This window comes from Lissotriton helveticus, chromosome 3_1 (genome assembly GCF_964261635.1).
Source record: "Lissotriton helveticus chromosome 3_1, aLisHel1.1, whole genome shotgun sequence".
Taxonomy (NCBI): domain Eukaryota; kingdom Metazoa; phylum Chordata; class Amphibia; order Caudata; family Salamandridae; genus Lissotriton; species Lissotriton helveticus.
In genome coordinates this window covers 46,365,059-46,380,686 of record NC_136061.1, presented here as the reverse complement: position 1 = coordinate 46,380,686, position 15,628 = coordinate 46,365,059, and the positions used below count along the sequence as shown (strand labels likewise).

The 15,628-nt window shown below is 46.1% G+C and overlaps 1 protein-coding gene across 4 annotated transcripts in view; it reads right to left on the bottom strand.

Moving 5' to 3' along the window:
- NHEJ1 (non-homologous end joining factor 1) overlaps positions 1-14,398 on the bottom strand; it is a 1,839,518-nt gene extending 1,825,120 nt beyond the window's left edge. For all 4 annotated transcript variants that reach the window (XM_078679206.1, XM_078679207.1, XM_078679208.1 and 1 more), the window contains exon 1: positions 14,245-14,398. The gene's annotated coding sequence lies outside the window, so the exon portion shown is untranslated. The remainder of the gene's footprint in view (positions 1-14,244) is intronic.
- Positions 14,399-15,628: the final 1,230 nt, after the last annotated feature.

The following is a 15,628-nucleotide window of genomic DNA, read 5'->3' as shown; positions in this document are numbered from 1 at the left end:
ATTTGAGCTTGCTGTTGTTTTTACCAAATATCTTGAAATATCATTTGAAAGATCACATAAGGTACTCTAGGTACATATAACAAGCTTAGAAATACTCGGAGTTCTACTGAACCAGCTGTTGTAGTAGAAAGGGCCTAGCACACCCTGACTACAACTCTTAGCAAGGGATCAGTAGGAAAACCCATAGTGTAGGTAGGTGCATCACTTACACCTCACTAGAAAGCATGTCTACCCATGGAGAGTCTTCAGAGACTCCCCTAGTAGTTAGTGACCCTCCACAGGTCCTTTCCAGATATGCAGCTCTCAGTTTCTAGGAGATGAGACAATTGTGTGCCTCCAGGAAATTGAAACAGGGTTCTAACCCTACCACTCCTTTTCTGTTAGGCCTCTTCGAGACATATGATGCCAGAAGGGCTGCTACTGCAGGCCCCTCTAATCCAGATGGGAGCATGCCCCCCTTAGAAGGTACACCTGGTGATCCAGACTCTAACCTCCCTGAAGCAGAGAATGAAGATAGGGAAGAAGGGGATGTATCTGGGGATGAGGCAGAAAATGGGCAACCTTTAGTCAGCAGACTTTCAAGGGCCAACTTAGACCTACATAGGGAAGGAACTGGGGGACCCCCAGTGCTGACCCTTAGCAGGCCTAACTTTGGGGTTGGGAGAGATAGATCTCCTTCTAGGGACTGCAATAGATCTGTGCACTCTCATGCATCTGCTCAGAGGAGAATGACTTCCCCTCAGAGGAGAGAGTATGAAGCAACGATGAGGGAGGCTAATCTGAGGATCCAAAGGGAAGAACTTGCCCTTGCCAAGGAAAAGCTTGCCTTTGCTAGAGAGCAACAGTTGAGTGGGTAGTCCCCACTGGTGGCAGCAATATCCCTAGGGACAGAGAAAGGGGGTTTGATACTAGAACCCTGAGTAAAATAGTGCCCTCCTATAAGACAGGAGATGATATCCACAAGTGGATAACTGCTCTGGAGAGGGCCTGCAAAGTACAGCAGGTACCCCAGAGTCAGTGGGCAGCTATATTGTGGCTCTCCTTTGAAGGCAAAGGTAGAGATAAGCTCCTCACTGTTAGAGATGAGGATGCTAATGCTTACCAAGTCTTGAAAACTGCACTGATTGATGGGTTTGGCTTAACAACTGAACAGTACAGGTTAATGTTCAGAGACACCCAGAAAACTCAGGCTCAAGATTGGACTGCCTTTGTTGATTGTGCCACTAAGGCTTTGGAAGGCTGGTTACTGGGAAGTAAAGTTACTGATAACACAGGATTGTATAATCTAATTATGAGAGAGCAAATCTTTAATAATTGTCAGAACCAGTTGTTGCATCAGCACTTGATTGACTCAGATCTGACCTCTCCCCAAGAATTGGGAAAGAAGGCAGACAGAAGGGTCAGGACAAGGGTCAAGCAGCAGAACCAGAAGCAGGGTGGTGGCCAGAAGAAAGCAGACCAGAAGGGTAATAATGAGAATAAGCAAAATGACCAGAAGTCTTCAACAGGGCCCCAACAACCTAAGGAGGGTGGGTCCCAGAATTCCCAAAAGAAGAAGAATGATGGTCCTAAGAAACCATGGTGCCAATACTGTAAACGTAAGACTCACTGGTTTAGTGAGTGCACCAAGAAAGGCCAAACTCCTACCACTACTGTCCCTAAGACACCTGCACCCCCAGGTACAGTTAGTAGTGGTAGTGTACCTCTCAAGGCTATAGTTGGGTTAACCCTGGGAACTGAGGTGGGTTCTAACTTAGTCAGGATCCCTACTCAGGCAGTTCTTGTTTGTACTGGGTACATGGATATGACCCCTACTATAAGTCCTAGTACTCTGGGCAAATACAGGCAAACACCTTTAATCAATGGAAAAATGGCTCAGGCCTACAGGGACACATGTGCCAGTGTCACTATGGTGACACCAACATTTGTGGACCCTGATCAGATTATGCTAGGTTCAGACTACCTAGTGACCAATGCTAGCAATGTCACTACCAATCACAGTATGGCAGTTGTTAATTTCTCCTGGGGAGGGGTAACTGGCCTCAAAAGGGTTGTAGTTAGTTCAGCCCTCCCAGTAGATTGTCTTTTGGGCAAAGATTTGGAATCCTCACTGTGGTCAGATGTGGAGTACAGGACTCATGTAGAAATGCTAGGTCTCTCCTCACATGTCCTTGCTGTGACCAGGACACAGGCCAAGAAATGCCCAGCTGAACTGGTGCTGGATCCTGGAAGAATGGACCAGACACTACCCAAGAGGAAGAGCAGTAGGGGTAAGGCTGAGCCTTCCCCCCCTGCCTCAGGTTGAGGATCAGTCCTCTCAGGAGGCTGACCCAGAGACCCCAGAAGGAACTGTCCTAGAAGAGCTTGAACCTGAACAGGTTGAGTTTCTTGGGACAGGGGGACCTTCCAGGGCAGACTTGAGGCAGGCACAGTTAGACTGTTCCTCCCTTGAACCCCTCAGACAGCAGGCTGCTGCTGAGGCTGCAGGGAATGCTACAGGTGCCCACAAAGTATATTGGGATGATGGACTCCTATACTCTGAGGCAAGGGACCCCAAACCTGGTGCTACCAGGAGGCCGGTCATCCCCTTGTCTCTTAGAGGTTTCCTTCTCACCTTAGCCCATGAGATTCCCCTTGCAGGTCACTTAGGCCAGAACAAGACTTGGGACAGGCTTGCCCCACACTTTCACTGGCCTCATATGTCTGAGGACACTAAAGAGTTTTGTCGCTCATGTGTCACCTGTCAAGCCAGTGGCAAATCAGGTGGCACAACAAAGGCCCCCCTTATACCACTACCTGTGGTGGGGGTACCCTTTGAAAGAGTGGGGATAGACATTGTTGGACCAATGGACCCCCCAACAGCATCTGGGCACAGATGTATACTGGTGGTAGTGGATCATACCACCAGGTATCCAGAAGCTATTCCCCTTAGGACCACTACAGCTCCTGTTGTGGCCAGGGCCCTACTTGGAGTTTTCTCCAGAGTGGGGTTTCCTAAGGAGGTTGTCTCTGAAAGAGGTGCAAACTTCATGTCAGGATACTTGACTGCAATGTGGAAGGAGTGTGGTATAAATTACAAATTTACCACACCCTATCACCCACAGTGCAATGGGCTTGTTGAGAGATTCCAAGTAGGGCCCTGGCCACAACAGGAGCTGTAGTGGTCCTAAGGGGAATAGCTTCTGGATACCTGGTGGCATGATCCACTACCACCCCAGCAGCAGGAGGTCAGACTTGTGTCTGTGGCAGCAGCATCCATTTTGTGATGCTGAGGCTCTGGTTAACTTTAACCGGGATTAGTGGAAGTAACATATCTTCTCCCTCTTTACAATTCAACAGGCTCGGAACTGTTCACTGCGAGGAAACTATGGTTAACTGACTACTGAAAAAAGCTGCCGCCGGCGAAACTCATTCCGAAGCCCGGGCAACAGTGACTGTGATTAATACCGGGAACTAGGCCTCGCATTTCAAAAAGACTTTTTCCATCGGTTCACGTTGATAAAGAATCGGGTCAGCTCACCATACGACTTCTTTATTGGGAATTGCACCCTGTTAGTGTAAAGATTTATATATGGTCCTGAGGAGAACTCCGCAATTAGGGAGTTCGAAACGCGTCGACTGTAGGTGGCTTAGTGTCATTAACTAGGATTAGAAGGACGTCGTTTCAAAAATTTAGATTAGTCTCTTCAACTGTACATTTGTATTTAACATGGTTGTACTATAAAGGGTACTAGGGTACATCAAGTGTGAAGAAATACTCGTTTTGACACAATGCCATTTTTCTTTGTTTCATTTTGTATGTGAGGATGGTATGTTTGTGGAATGAATGTATGAGATTGTAAATACAGAGAGGTTGAATTGTAAATATGTATAGTTATGTTTTGTCATTTCTATAGATTGTATTCAATTGTACACTTTTGTATATGCACTAAATAGGTCTTTTCTCAAAAATTCAAAAGAATTAAAAAACTAGTGGAATTAATAAACCATTAAACTAGTGACGTTATATGAAACAGACCAATATGTTTTATTCATATGGGTTCTAGTCGACTGTAGAGAACAAGGAGCAGTATTGGCACGTGTTTTTGTTTACTTCAGGATTGTTAAGGCCTGCCATAGGAGTGACTTATAGGTGTATATGTGTCTAGATATAAGGTTAGATATAGGAATACTATATCTAAGCAAGGGGTGATTACACGACCTTGCCCCAGCTGAGTGATCAGCCAGTTGTGTCAGTTTGGATGGCCAGCCAGGGGTGGCAAAAGATATGCTGCAGCCCCTGGTAGACCTTGGGTGCACCTATGCCCTGGGTACCTATGGTACACTGTACAGGGAAAATAACAAAAGAGTGTTACTTGGTAAGAAACACAAAGATAAATGAGCACAAGGGGTCAACAACACCAATTAGGTTTGTTTAGAAAGCCCTCACTCACCGACCTGGTCGGTGACATGCTTCATCATCGGGCCCCACTGGGTGTGACCGAATGTCACCCCAGTGTGCTTCAACGCCAGATTTACTGCGGAGCGGGTAATGTGAAGGTGTGAAGGCTAGGTGACAAATTACGTGAATAGAGTGATGTGGTGAATTAAAAATGCCTTGTGTGTATCAAAAATTGATTTAATGGTTGATCACCAAGGGCATATTAAAAAATGTGTTGGTAAACAAGGTCAACTAAATTGGATGGCCTGTTTCCAATAACATTACGTGATAGTGAACGGTCAACTTGTTTCTGCCAATGTTGGTGTAGTTAACCTGGCATTCGTCAGGACCTAATGTGATTAAGCCCCGGCGGTGTGGGCACGCTAAGGCCCACCCTACCAAGGGACGTGAAAGTAAAAATATCTGTCGAAGTGCAATGTAAAGGGGGCTTCACCGAGTAAAAAACGGGAGGCACAGCCCTTCTGGTCTCAGGATCAGAGACTCCAAAAATTAGATGCACTTTAAAGGAGAGAAAAAGTTTCACCCCATAGACTGCGGGAGGGGGGTGATGGCGTATTTGGCACATCGCCCACGACGCCAGGCACCCGTGTGTAAACCTGACCAGCCCTCAAGACCGCGTCTCGACACTGTACAGGGACTTATAAGAGTGACCCAATTCCCAATTGGTGATGTACCTAAAGTACATGGTGTGAAATTTAGAGAGAGAACAGCAGGGCTGTGGGTCTGATTAGCAGGCCCACAGACACATTAATTCGAAAACCAGTGAAGCAAAAAGCAAAAAAATGGGGTGACAATAGGAAAACAGACCCTACTCTCCTACAATTATGACCTTGAAGACTTCTGCACACAGTGTACAGACTAAGGGTGCGGTGTAAGTCTAGGGATGTGAAAAACAGACCGTTGTCATGCGAAGAAAATCAAGCAGTTTAACTTACAACAACAGTTACATGTGGCATCATGTGCAAAAGCTGCAAAGTGGCAAAATGGCGTTTAAACTTCTAATACGCTTATGCTAACATAGAAATGTGTGCAAGCAGAACCCTGTCTTCACTACAAAGGCACTGGCATTTTAATTAAGAAAACTCTTGCGTTAACTCCACACCACATATGAGCAGAACCCCAGGGTAGGATTGCGGTCTTGGAGGCAAGTTGGGAAGGGAGGCCGGTCAACATCATCTCGGTCTACTCCCCACCAGCTCTAGGTATGGAAAACGCTTGCGGACCTTGGTACGGTCTTGCTCGATCTCCCGCTCGGAACGTTGATCTTAGGGGGAGATTTTAACATGACAGTAAATGATCAGCTAGACAGACAACCTGCATGCCCCCCGACGAGCCCCAACACACACGTCGGAGTTTCTTATTGCTATGGGCATCACTGATATATGGCGCCACTTTCATCATGACCTGGCTTGATTCACATATTACTCTAATGCACACAAAAGCCTCTCCCGTATAAATTACCTCTTAACCCACTCGGCTAGTATTGGGAGTTTCCGGGAGCCGCGCTGTCTTCCGCGGGGAATCTCAGATCACTCCCCAGTCTGGGCCGAACTCACAATAATCAGCGGCAGAGAAAAACAATATCCATTAACCCATGGCTACTTACGGTCCTGGACATAAAAGAACGCCTGCGAGTGCACTCGGAAAACTATTTTAAAGGACAATGTTGGCTCTGTCGACTCGGCTCAGACAATATGGGAGGCCTATAAAGCGGTGGTGATGGGACAGGCACTGTCACATAAGGTGGGGTACATCAAAAATACAACAGGCACAGATTGAACAAATAGAGGCCGATCTACGGATTCTCGAGGCAGAGCATATATAGTCCCTTAGCAAGGCCAATAGGCATAAACTACAGGTCAAGCAGCTTGAGTATAAAGCTATAGTCCGTGAAAAGACTGGAGTCAAGCTGCTGGCAACGCAGAATAGGCTATACAAGCAAGGGACAAGGCTGGAATGTTGCTGGGCTGGTTGGAAAAAGGAGGGAGGTGGCCGAACGATGGGTCCCTCAGTTAATTATCAGTAGTACACTGACCCTTTCGGACCCACAAGAGATTGCAGAGGCCTTTGCAGATTATTTTGAACAAATCTATACTCCCTCAGTCATCACTACCACCGAGGATTCTCGTCGATTCTTGGTGGACTTACCATTGCCTACCCTGTCCACCAGCGAACGGGACTCCTTGGAGGAAGAGATCACTGATGAGGAAATCCACAGGCCGATAGGTAACATAGAATCCGGGAAGGCGATGGGCCCCAACATGATCCCTATTGAATTCCTTAAATCCACCATCTCCATAATGACACCCTATCTGAAGGACATGTTTAATGAGAGCTACAAGAAGGGGTTTTTGCCGGAGGATCAGAGGCTTGCATCCATTGTAGTAATCCGTAAACCGGTGAAAACCAGGGACAGCTGTGGGTCCTATGGACCGATTTCCTTGATCAATGCTGAGGCTAAAATCCTTGCGAAATTACTTGCTTCCCGGTTGGCCCCTCTCCTCACCTCACTCGTTCATGTGGATCAGTCCGGCTTTATGCCGGGCTGCAGCACGGCCCTTAACCTCTGTAGGCTCCATAATGAGATCAGCCACAAACACATCAGAGAAGAAGATGCCAAAATATTATCTTTAGATGCCAGAATGGCGTTTGACTCGATCGAGTGGCCATACCTCCTTGACATGTTACAACGCTTGTGGTTTGATCCAAAGTTCATGGGCTGGGTTAGGCTGTTATCTATAGATCTCAAAGGACAATTTAAAGTTAATAACCGCACATCCCGAGCATTTCCACTGAAGAGTGGCACCAGACAGGGTTGCCACCTGTCTCCTTTGATTTTTTCACTGATACTAGAGCCGCAGGCGGCATGGGTCAGAGTTGATGTTTTAATAAGCGGGTTGAAATGGGCTAAGGGACAAGAAGATAGGATATCCCTCTACGCCTACGATGGGCTAAGGGACAAGAAGATAGGATATCCCTCTACGCCTACGATGTCCTGCTGTATCTCGCAGCCCCCACGAAGTCACTTCTTAAAATCTTAAACATTTTCACAAACTTTGAAAAATACTCAGGGTACTCGATCAACTGGTCGAAGTCGGTGCTTTTTCCACTACGTGGGCCGGTTACGAGAGACTCCCACCGAGATGTGAGGTGGCGGTGGAGGGGTTTCGTTATTTGGGCATCTACATCACCCTGAATCCTAACATCTTCCATACTAAAAATCTAGCTGCAGACATGGGCAGGCCGCGGAGCGATGTCAAACACTAGAGGACTCTGCCTATGGGTCAAGCTGCCCTTTTCAAAATACTTGTGCTCCCTCGGTTTTTATATATACACTTCAGAACTGTCTGAATAAAATCCCGGATTCCTATTTCAGGAATGTCGAGAGTGAAGTGAGGTCCTTGCTGTGCGATGGGAGGGCGCCCCGCATAGCCCTGCATAAATAAACCAGGAGCTGGTACAATGGGGGTATTTTTAGTGGAAGCACACAACTTTGAACCAATCAAATCATCTCCTCAGAGAAACAAAAATGTGGGTTGAGTGTAAACATCTCTCTGTAGTACTCTGAAAGCCCTTTTTCGTAGATCAAACAAGGTCCAGCAACAGCTGTGCTGTCAAAGTAGACATGAAAATGCACGTGGATTACTGTAGCCCTGGACATCAATACTGCTCTCAAACAACTAACTACACTCTGTAATCTACTGTTAATAATGGAAACCAAAAGGGATATGCTGCAGAATTATCAACTTATCTAAGTCACTTCAACAGCATTCCACTGCCATATACATATGGGTCTGAAAGATCAAGCTTGTTAATTCTTTTATGCATGTAGGTGAGCCTTCTTTAGGTAGCCATACTGGGACTGGCTCATGCATCTTGATAAACAAACAAAATAATCATAGCTGTTTTGTGAAAGCACACAACTTCTTCCAAACCAAAACGTAATCCTGACAGTCAACATGTGGGCAGTACCAGAGACAAACTTTGTTGTACTCATGAAAACTCATTTTTAGCTTTATCACATAAGGTCTGGAGACAGCTGCATGTTCAAGAAGGATCTAAAAACATACCTCCTGCGCATATCATTGCTGGTGCTTGTGAAGAACTCTAAAATGTTTGTTTATATTCACAAATTTAGTAGGCAGTTTTAAAAAACTGAACAATTCCTCCATCACCTTCCCGGAAGACTGGAAGCATGCAGCTGTTATGGCCCTCCACAAGAAACTCTCAGCCAACCCAAGTCAACTGAACAACTTAGATCCCATTTCCCTGCTCTCCCACCCAAACAAAGTGATAGAAAAGGCCATCAACTAGCAACTCACAAGCCACCTCAAACTACACCACCTACTGGACAACATTCAGTCAGGTTTCAGAAAGATCCACAGCACTGAAACAGCACTTATTACTGACATCAGGAATATTTTGGACAGAGGAGAAACAGCAGCCCTCATCTTGCTCGACCTCGCCGCAGCACTCAACTCAGTTGTCCACAACACATTCGTCAGAAGAATCTGTGAGATAGTCATCCAAGGATCCACACTCAACTGGATCTGCTCCTTCCTTATAGGAAGAACCCAAAGAGTCAGACTGCCACCCTTCACATCAGAGACCAAGAACTTGATCTGTACAGTCCCCATGGACCATCCCTCAGCCTCATTCTGTTCAACGTCTACATGACACCGCTTGCTAACATCATCTGATCCCACGGCATCTCCATCAATTGCTACACCATCACCATCATTGACTATGTCTATGATACCCATATCTCATCAATCAATCAGGGATTTCTGTAGCGTGGCTACTAACTTGTGAGGGACTCAAGGCACTGGGGGAAGGAAGATCAGGCTGCTGATCTGTCTGGGCCCTGGGGTTCAGGCGAAGAGACATGTCTTGAGATCCTTCCTACATTGGGTCAGTGACGGGGATTGCCTAAAGTGGAGAGGCAGGGTGTTCCACACATCTTGGCAGCAAGGTAGGAGAAGGATCTGCCTCAGGCTCTGGTCTTGTGGATCTGTGGGACGGTGGCCAGGGCCAGTTGGGCAGAGGTGCCTGGTGGGTACATGGAATCAGCGGTCTAAGTGGGCAGGATCGGCATGGTGTGTCTCTACTTCTTTAATTGAATAGATTCTATTCCCCTACTTTATTATTTTAAACATGCGTCCCAGGATGTCAGAAAGAGCTATGGCCTATAGATAAGGCTCAACTTTTCGTGACTGTTAGGGGATGGGCGGGAAGCAGAGAAGGATAAGAACTCTGAATCTTCCTTCTTGCCCAGAGAAGAAAGGGACAATATCCACTTCTCCTGCTCTGCTGCTAGCAGCTGCACCCCTTCTCTCTTTCTTCCTCTACCTATTATTCCCTCTCTGTCTCTCCTCCTCCCTTGCTGAAAGATTTGACTTCAAGTAAAGATTTTCAACCTCTCTTTCCTTCTTTTGTTTATTTGTTACCTTGTGAAATGGATTCAAAAAAGAAAAAACACTTTTACGGGAAATGCTGTCTCGACAGAGAGAAAAAAAAAAAGGTGAAAAATAGGAAAAATACCTAAATAAAGCATGACAGACCGGGCACTAAGCAGCCAGATTGGTTTTAATCACACCCAAACACATTAGTGTCACTTTACAGAGTTTGCCAATAAAGCGATACTTTTGTTTTCTTGTCTCTCTCTGAACGGCATTGCTCCCCATATGAGGAAGTGCACCATTTCTGGAGGTACTGCAATACCTGGTTGATGTATAGGAGTAGAAAACCTTCAATGTAATCCTCCTTAGCTTTTTCCTTATTTTAATTATTAAAATGTGTACCGTGCCTCTATGTACAGGAATGTGAACTTTTTAAACCATACTGCTTACATTTAGTAAGGATATAAGCTATGGACATGGAGAGAGATTCCTTTGGCGCAGGGGGAAATTCTTGAACCTTCTAGTGTGAGTTTTGAGATTATAAAGCTAAGGGTTGTTGACTTAGAACCCGGGATTTTGGAATCAAAATGGAGACGGACGCGTCTACTTCGGTAAAGTTTCTGAGGCTCTTTTACCCAGCTCTTTAATTCACCGGTCAGGAGTGGGCTAAGATGCTGCGTTTGCACCAGGTGAAGTGTTGAGTTTTGATTATTGCCATTGTGATGTGTGGGAACAATTGATGGACAGAATGCAGAACAATGTCATACATTCACCCCAGTACAGAGATCAGGGCCTAAATCCATCCTTTTTTAGCTCACCATGCCATTCCAGTTTGGACCCAGTAATATGCAAATCAGTCTTGATCCTGCGCCAGTCCAGTCCGAACTGCCAGGCCAGGTCCTTCCTGGAACTGGAAACAAGCATCCTAGGACCGGTTTCAGGCTTTCAGCCCTCATCAGCCAGGATAGCTTGACTCCAGTGGCATGGAGAGCACGGGACCCAAGTCTGGGCATACCCATCCCACTCCGGGTGACAAATGCAAAAGGAACAACTGATGGACAGAATGCAGAACAATGACATACATTCACCCCAGTACAGAGATCTGGGCCTAAATCCATCGTTTTTTTTTACTCACCTAGCCATTCCAGTTTGGACACAGCCATATACAAATCAGTCTTGACCCCCAGCCCTAACTGCTAGGTCCTCCCTGGAACTGGAAACAAGCATACTAGGACCGGTTTCGGGCTTTCAGCCTTCATCAGCCAGGATGCCTTGACTCCAGTGGCATTGAGAGCACGGGACCCATGTCTGGGCATAATCTTCCCACTCAGGGTGACAAATGTAAAAAGAACAACTGATGGACAGAATGCAGAACAATGTCATACATTCACCCCAGTACAGAGATCTGGGCTTAAATCCATCGTTTTTTTGCTCATCATGCCATTCCAGTTTGGACCTAGCCATATGCAAATCAGTCTTGACCCTGCACCTAATGGGAACAGTCCAGCCCGAACTGCCAGGCCAGGTCCTCCCTGGACTGCAAACAAGCATAGTGCAGGGCTCGACAAATCCACTCGCCCGCTCGCATTTGCGAGGGAGAATGGATGAGGACGAGCTATTTTTAGGTCCTACTCGCCCTTTCTGGCGAGTAGGAAATCAAACTAACTTTTGTCTTCTGTCTATGAAAACAGAGCAAAAGTGACAAGATAACACGATTTAAAGGCATTTTTATTGCTCAAAGGAAATGAGCAATAAACATGCCTTTAAATCTTGTTATCTTGTCACTTTTGCTCCGTTTTCAGAGACGGAGGTCAAGTGGGTTGGAGTCAGGTCGAGGGAATTTTCCATGGTACTAGACCTGCAGGACTAGTACCATTTTTCGGATTTGTCGAGCCCTGATAGTGTGGCCATTGGCTTTGATCATTTGAGGTGTTTCCTTTGTAATTCAGTGTATATATCTTTCTGATCTCTTGCAGGACGTCCCATTATATCTGCTTGGGTCTTATCTCATATTATTTGCTGCTCATCTATTCATGGTATTATTCATGCATTTAACTGTTGCATTTACCAAGTGTGTTAATATTGCTTGCATATAAACATATAAATCTCTATATACATTTGAATGTTGTTCATTTGGCATCTGGGAAATTTTTGTTAGAGAGCATTGTGTAAAATAAACCCCAACCCTTATTCTAAAAAGAGAGTCTTTGCATTTTGTAAAATAAAACCCTTTTCTAGGTGTTGTTTTTGTGTTCGGTCTCCTTTTTCGCCGTGTGTGGGTTTGAACCACCTGTGGGAGATTCTGTATTATCTTAAAGGCGAAGCAAGACAGTATTTTAATGTCAATAACTCATATTAAACCTTAAGTAAACATGTGTATCCATTGGCTGAACTAAATAACGTTATGAGATGTAACTGGAGAGTGAAATGCCAAAGGCTCAAAATTGGAATGTTTTGAGCATTCTGTTCACACCTCTGACTTCGCCTACTGATCCACTCCTCTGGTTATTCCAACCCTCAGATTCTCCGCCCATAGTTTCGCAACTTTTTCCCCCTACTTCGACCACTGTGTGGAATGAGAAGCGGTGGTTCAGATATGCTGGACCTGCATCGTGAAAGGCTTTGTAGGCATGTGTGAGGAGCTTGAAAGTGGTTCTTTTGTTGACTGGGAGCCAGAGGAGTTTTCGAAGGAGTTCAGTGATGTGGCTGCAGCGGGTGATGTTGTGGACCACTCTGGCAGCAGCATTTAGAACATTCTGTAGTTTCCTCTCCTTCACGGACAAGAGAACGGGCACCAGAACCAACTTCACCCACTACATGACCATGGTAGCACAATGGATGGGAGCCAACTGCCTAAAAATCAACTACGACAAGACTGAAATACTAGTCTTCAGAAACAAAAGCTCCCCATACAAACACCAACACCCACTGACCACACCAGAAATTAAGGGATCATCATGGACGACTACCTCAACACAGTGAGCCCCGCCCGCTTTCACATCCTAGAAATGCTACAAAAGATTTTCAAGTGGCTGCCACAAAACACCAGGTGAACAGTCACGCAAGCATTTATCACACTATACTGGAATCTTTAAACAGCTCCTACACAGACTTCAAACCATTCAGAATGTAGCCGTGAGATTCATACTCAACCTCCTATTCCGCACTAACATCTCCCCTCACCTCCTACTCCGCACTAACATCTCCTCTCACCTCTGGGAGCTGCACTGATTCCCCATTCACAAACAAAGCCAATTCAAACTCCTGACAGACACCTACAGAACCGTTCACAACAATGGACCAGCAAACCCAAACAGTGGCATACACTTTCACCAGCTTGCCAGATCCCTTATGCTCAGCCTCACTCTTACTCGTACACCCTCCTTATTCACATAAAGAGGTCACTCATATTCTTACATTGTTCCCAAAACATGGAACGACCTACCACAACACATCAGAACCTCCTCCTCACTTTGCGACGTCTGCAAGAAGCTGAAGACCTGGCTCTTTAACCCCTGCATGCTGCGCACATTTTAGCGCTGTGCGGCGATTGAATTATTGCAAGGGGTTAATTATCTCTTTGGGACTACACGTCAACACACCTACGCAAACACTTAGATACCCCCAGTGGTGATTAGTGCGCTCTATAAATCAACTTACCTGAACGAGTTATGAAACAAAAATTAAGAACCTCCTTGTAATCCTGGAAACAACCAGAGTGCCCATCTCTAAGCAATCAGAGTCCCCCAAAGAGTCTAGAGAATGAACTCATTGATATAAACCAAGGTTATATGTTTGGAGGGGATAGGCAAGGTTTTCAGGTTGGGTAAATGACATTTGCAAAGAGCATTCTGCAATGTTGGCAGAGCAGCACTGTCAGCTGGTGTTAGTAGTGTGTGTTTATGTTTGACAGTTTGGAGACTCTCAAAAGTTTGTACTTTGGTAATTGTTTATATTACACTGAAATCCTCTCTCAAAAGGAAGTCATTCTACCCTTAACTTTAATGGTCATCAACAAATACTTTACAGACAGCGAAAATGCATGTAAAGAAATGTATTCTTGTATTAACAGTTTTCCAAGTTTGTTTTCTTTAACTAGCAAGAGCTTGAAGATAAAAAATACCTGGCCAGCATGCACACCCTAGCCATGGCATGCTGCTACTTATGTCTCACCGCCCTCTCCTAAATGATTCATTAATTTCATGGATGCTCTCCACACTCCCCCACTCAGTTTTCTGCACTCTGCCCAGCCCCTCCGAGGCTCATTTTTCCTGTCTATCTCCTCAGTTCACATCCACTCCCACCCGTGTCTAGGTTCCCCCTCGACCCTCTGGGGCAAGGATGACCCTCCAGCCCCCACGCCCCCTCAGACGGCGTGTCTGTCGCAGTGAAGGCGCCCCCCACCTGCTCTGGTCCGTCACCGCACTGTCCTCCGTGACAAGAAGCCGCCTCAAAAGTTCCGCGCGAGCCCGTTCCTACCCACAAACCCGGAAGACGGTTCAGGATACGTCGAGAGTGCCGACTCAAGCTCCGCCTTCCGGAGGCGGGGCCAAAACCGCATGGCCTAGGCTGCGTCTGGGTGGCCGGGCGATCTGTCGCTCTCCCTTCCTGGAGCAGAGGCGCACTCCTGGGCCCCGAGAGCCCGCCCAAGCTCCGCCTTCCAAAGGCGGGACCAAAACCACATGGCCTCGGCTACTTCTGGATGGCCGTACGCTCTGTCACTCACCCTTGATGGAACTGAGGTGCAACCAAGAGCCCGCCCAGGGGGAGGGGCCGACACTTTGAGGGCCGTTGGAACAGGCGATTCCCTTATTTAGGGGACAGCCTGCGTGAGCCGCAGCCAAGACAGAAAATAAAACAGTTAATATTTAAATAATGGCTCTTTCCAGCACATACTATTCTACTCAACTACTTAACCAGTCTTGTAAATAATTATTTAAAACTTCAAATATATTTAACTTAAATAATAACATATTAGCCACCCAACTGCACCAAAAACTTACTCGCTGTTTAATAAAAATATTACAAAAATAAAATGAACCTCAATGATATGATACATTGTATAATTTGAGTATTTTTTAATAATATAAAATATTGAATACTGAAATTAATTTTAATTTTTTATGATTAAGTTCAAATGAAAAAAAACCAATTATAATTTAAACAGTATCCACCCTAAACACCACAACTCAAGGAATACATAGAAAGAATACATTATAAATATCTCTAAATATTTTTAAAAGGGTAACTGTAGTGACGGTCTAGTCTACGCACGTCACGTCGGCGACGTGACGTGCTGGGGGGACACAGGCTGCGCGCGCAACAGGCGAGAAGCGCGAAAACGGGAGACAGAGAGCCGGCAGGCAAGAGAGGCTCGGCGCTCTCTAGTACCTATTGTATTAATAAACGAGGTTACACCACTACTGGCTCCAGTGTTATAATTGGTGGCAACTGCATCACTACAATGGCGACGAGGGTGGGATGACGACCCCCCAGCAAGAAGAACCACCAAAACGACCACAAGACAACAAAGGGAGCACCAGTGGCACAAGGACCACTAAAGAAAGAACTCAAAGGACGTAAAGTCGAGAATACCTCCGAGTACAACAACAGGTACCCCAGAGAGCGCGGCAGAGCTCAGGAGCACCCGAGGGGGCGGCACAGGGAAGCGGAAACAGGGGGGACACACCCCAGGGACGAGCAGATAGCACACCAACCCACACCGCGGCCCGCAAGACAGGGGCAACCGCGCTGGATAACGCACCAAAAAACGAGGGGGCTGACGCAG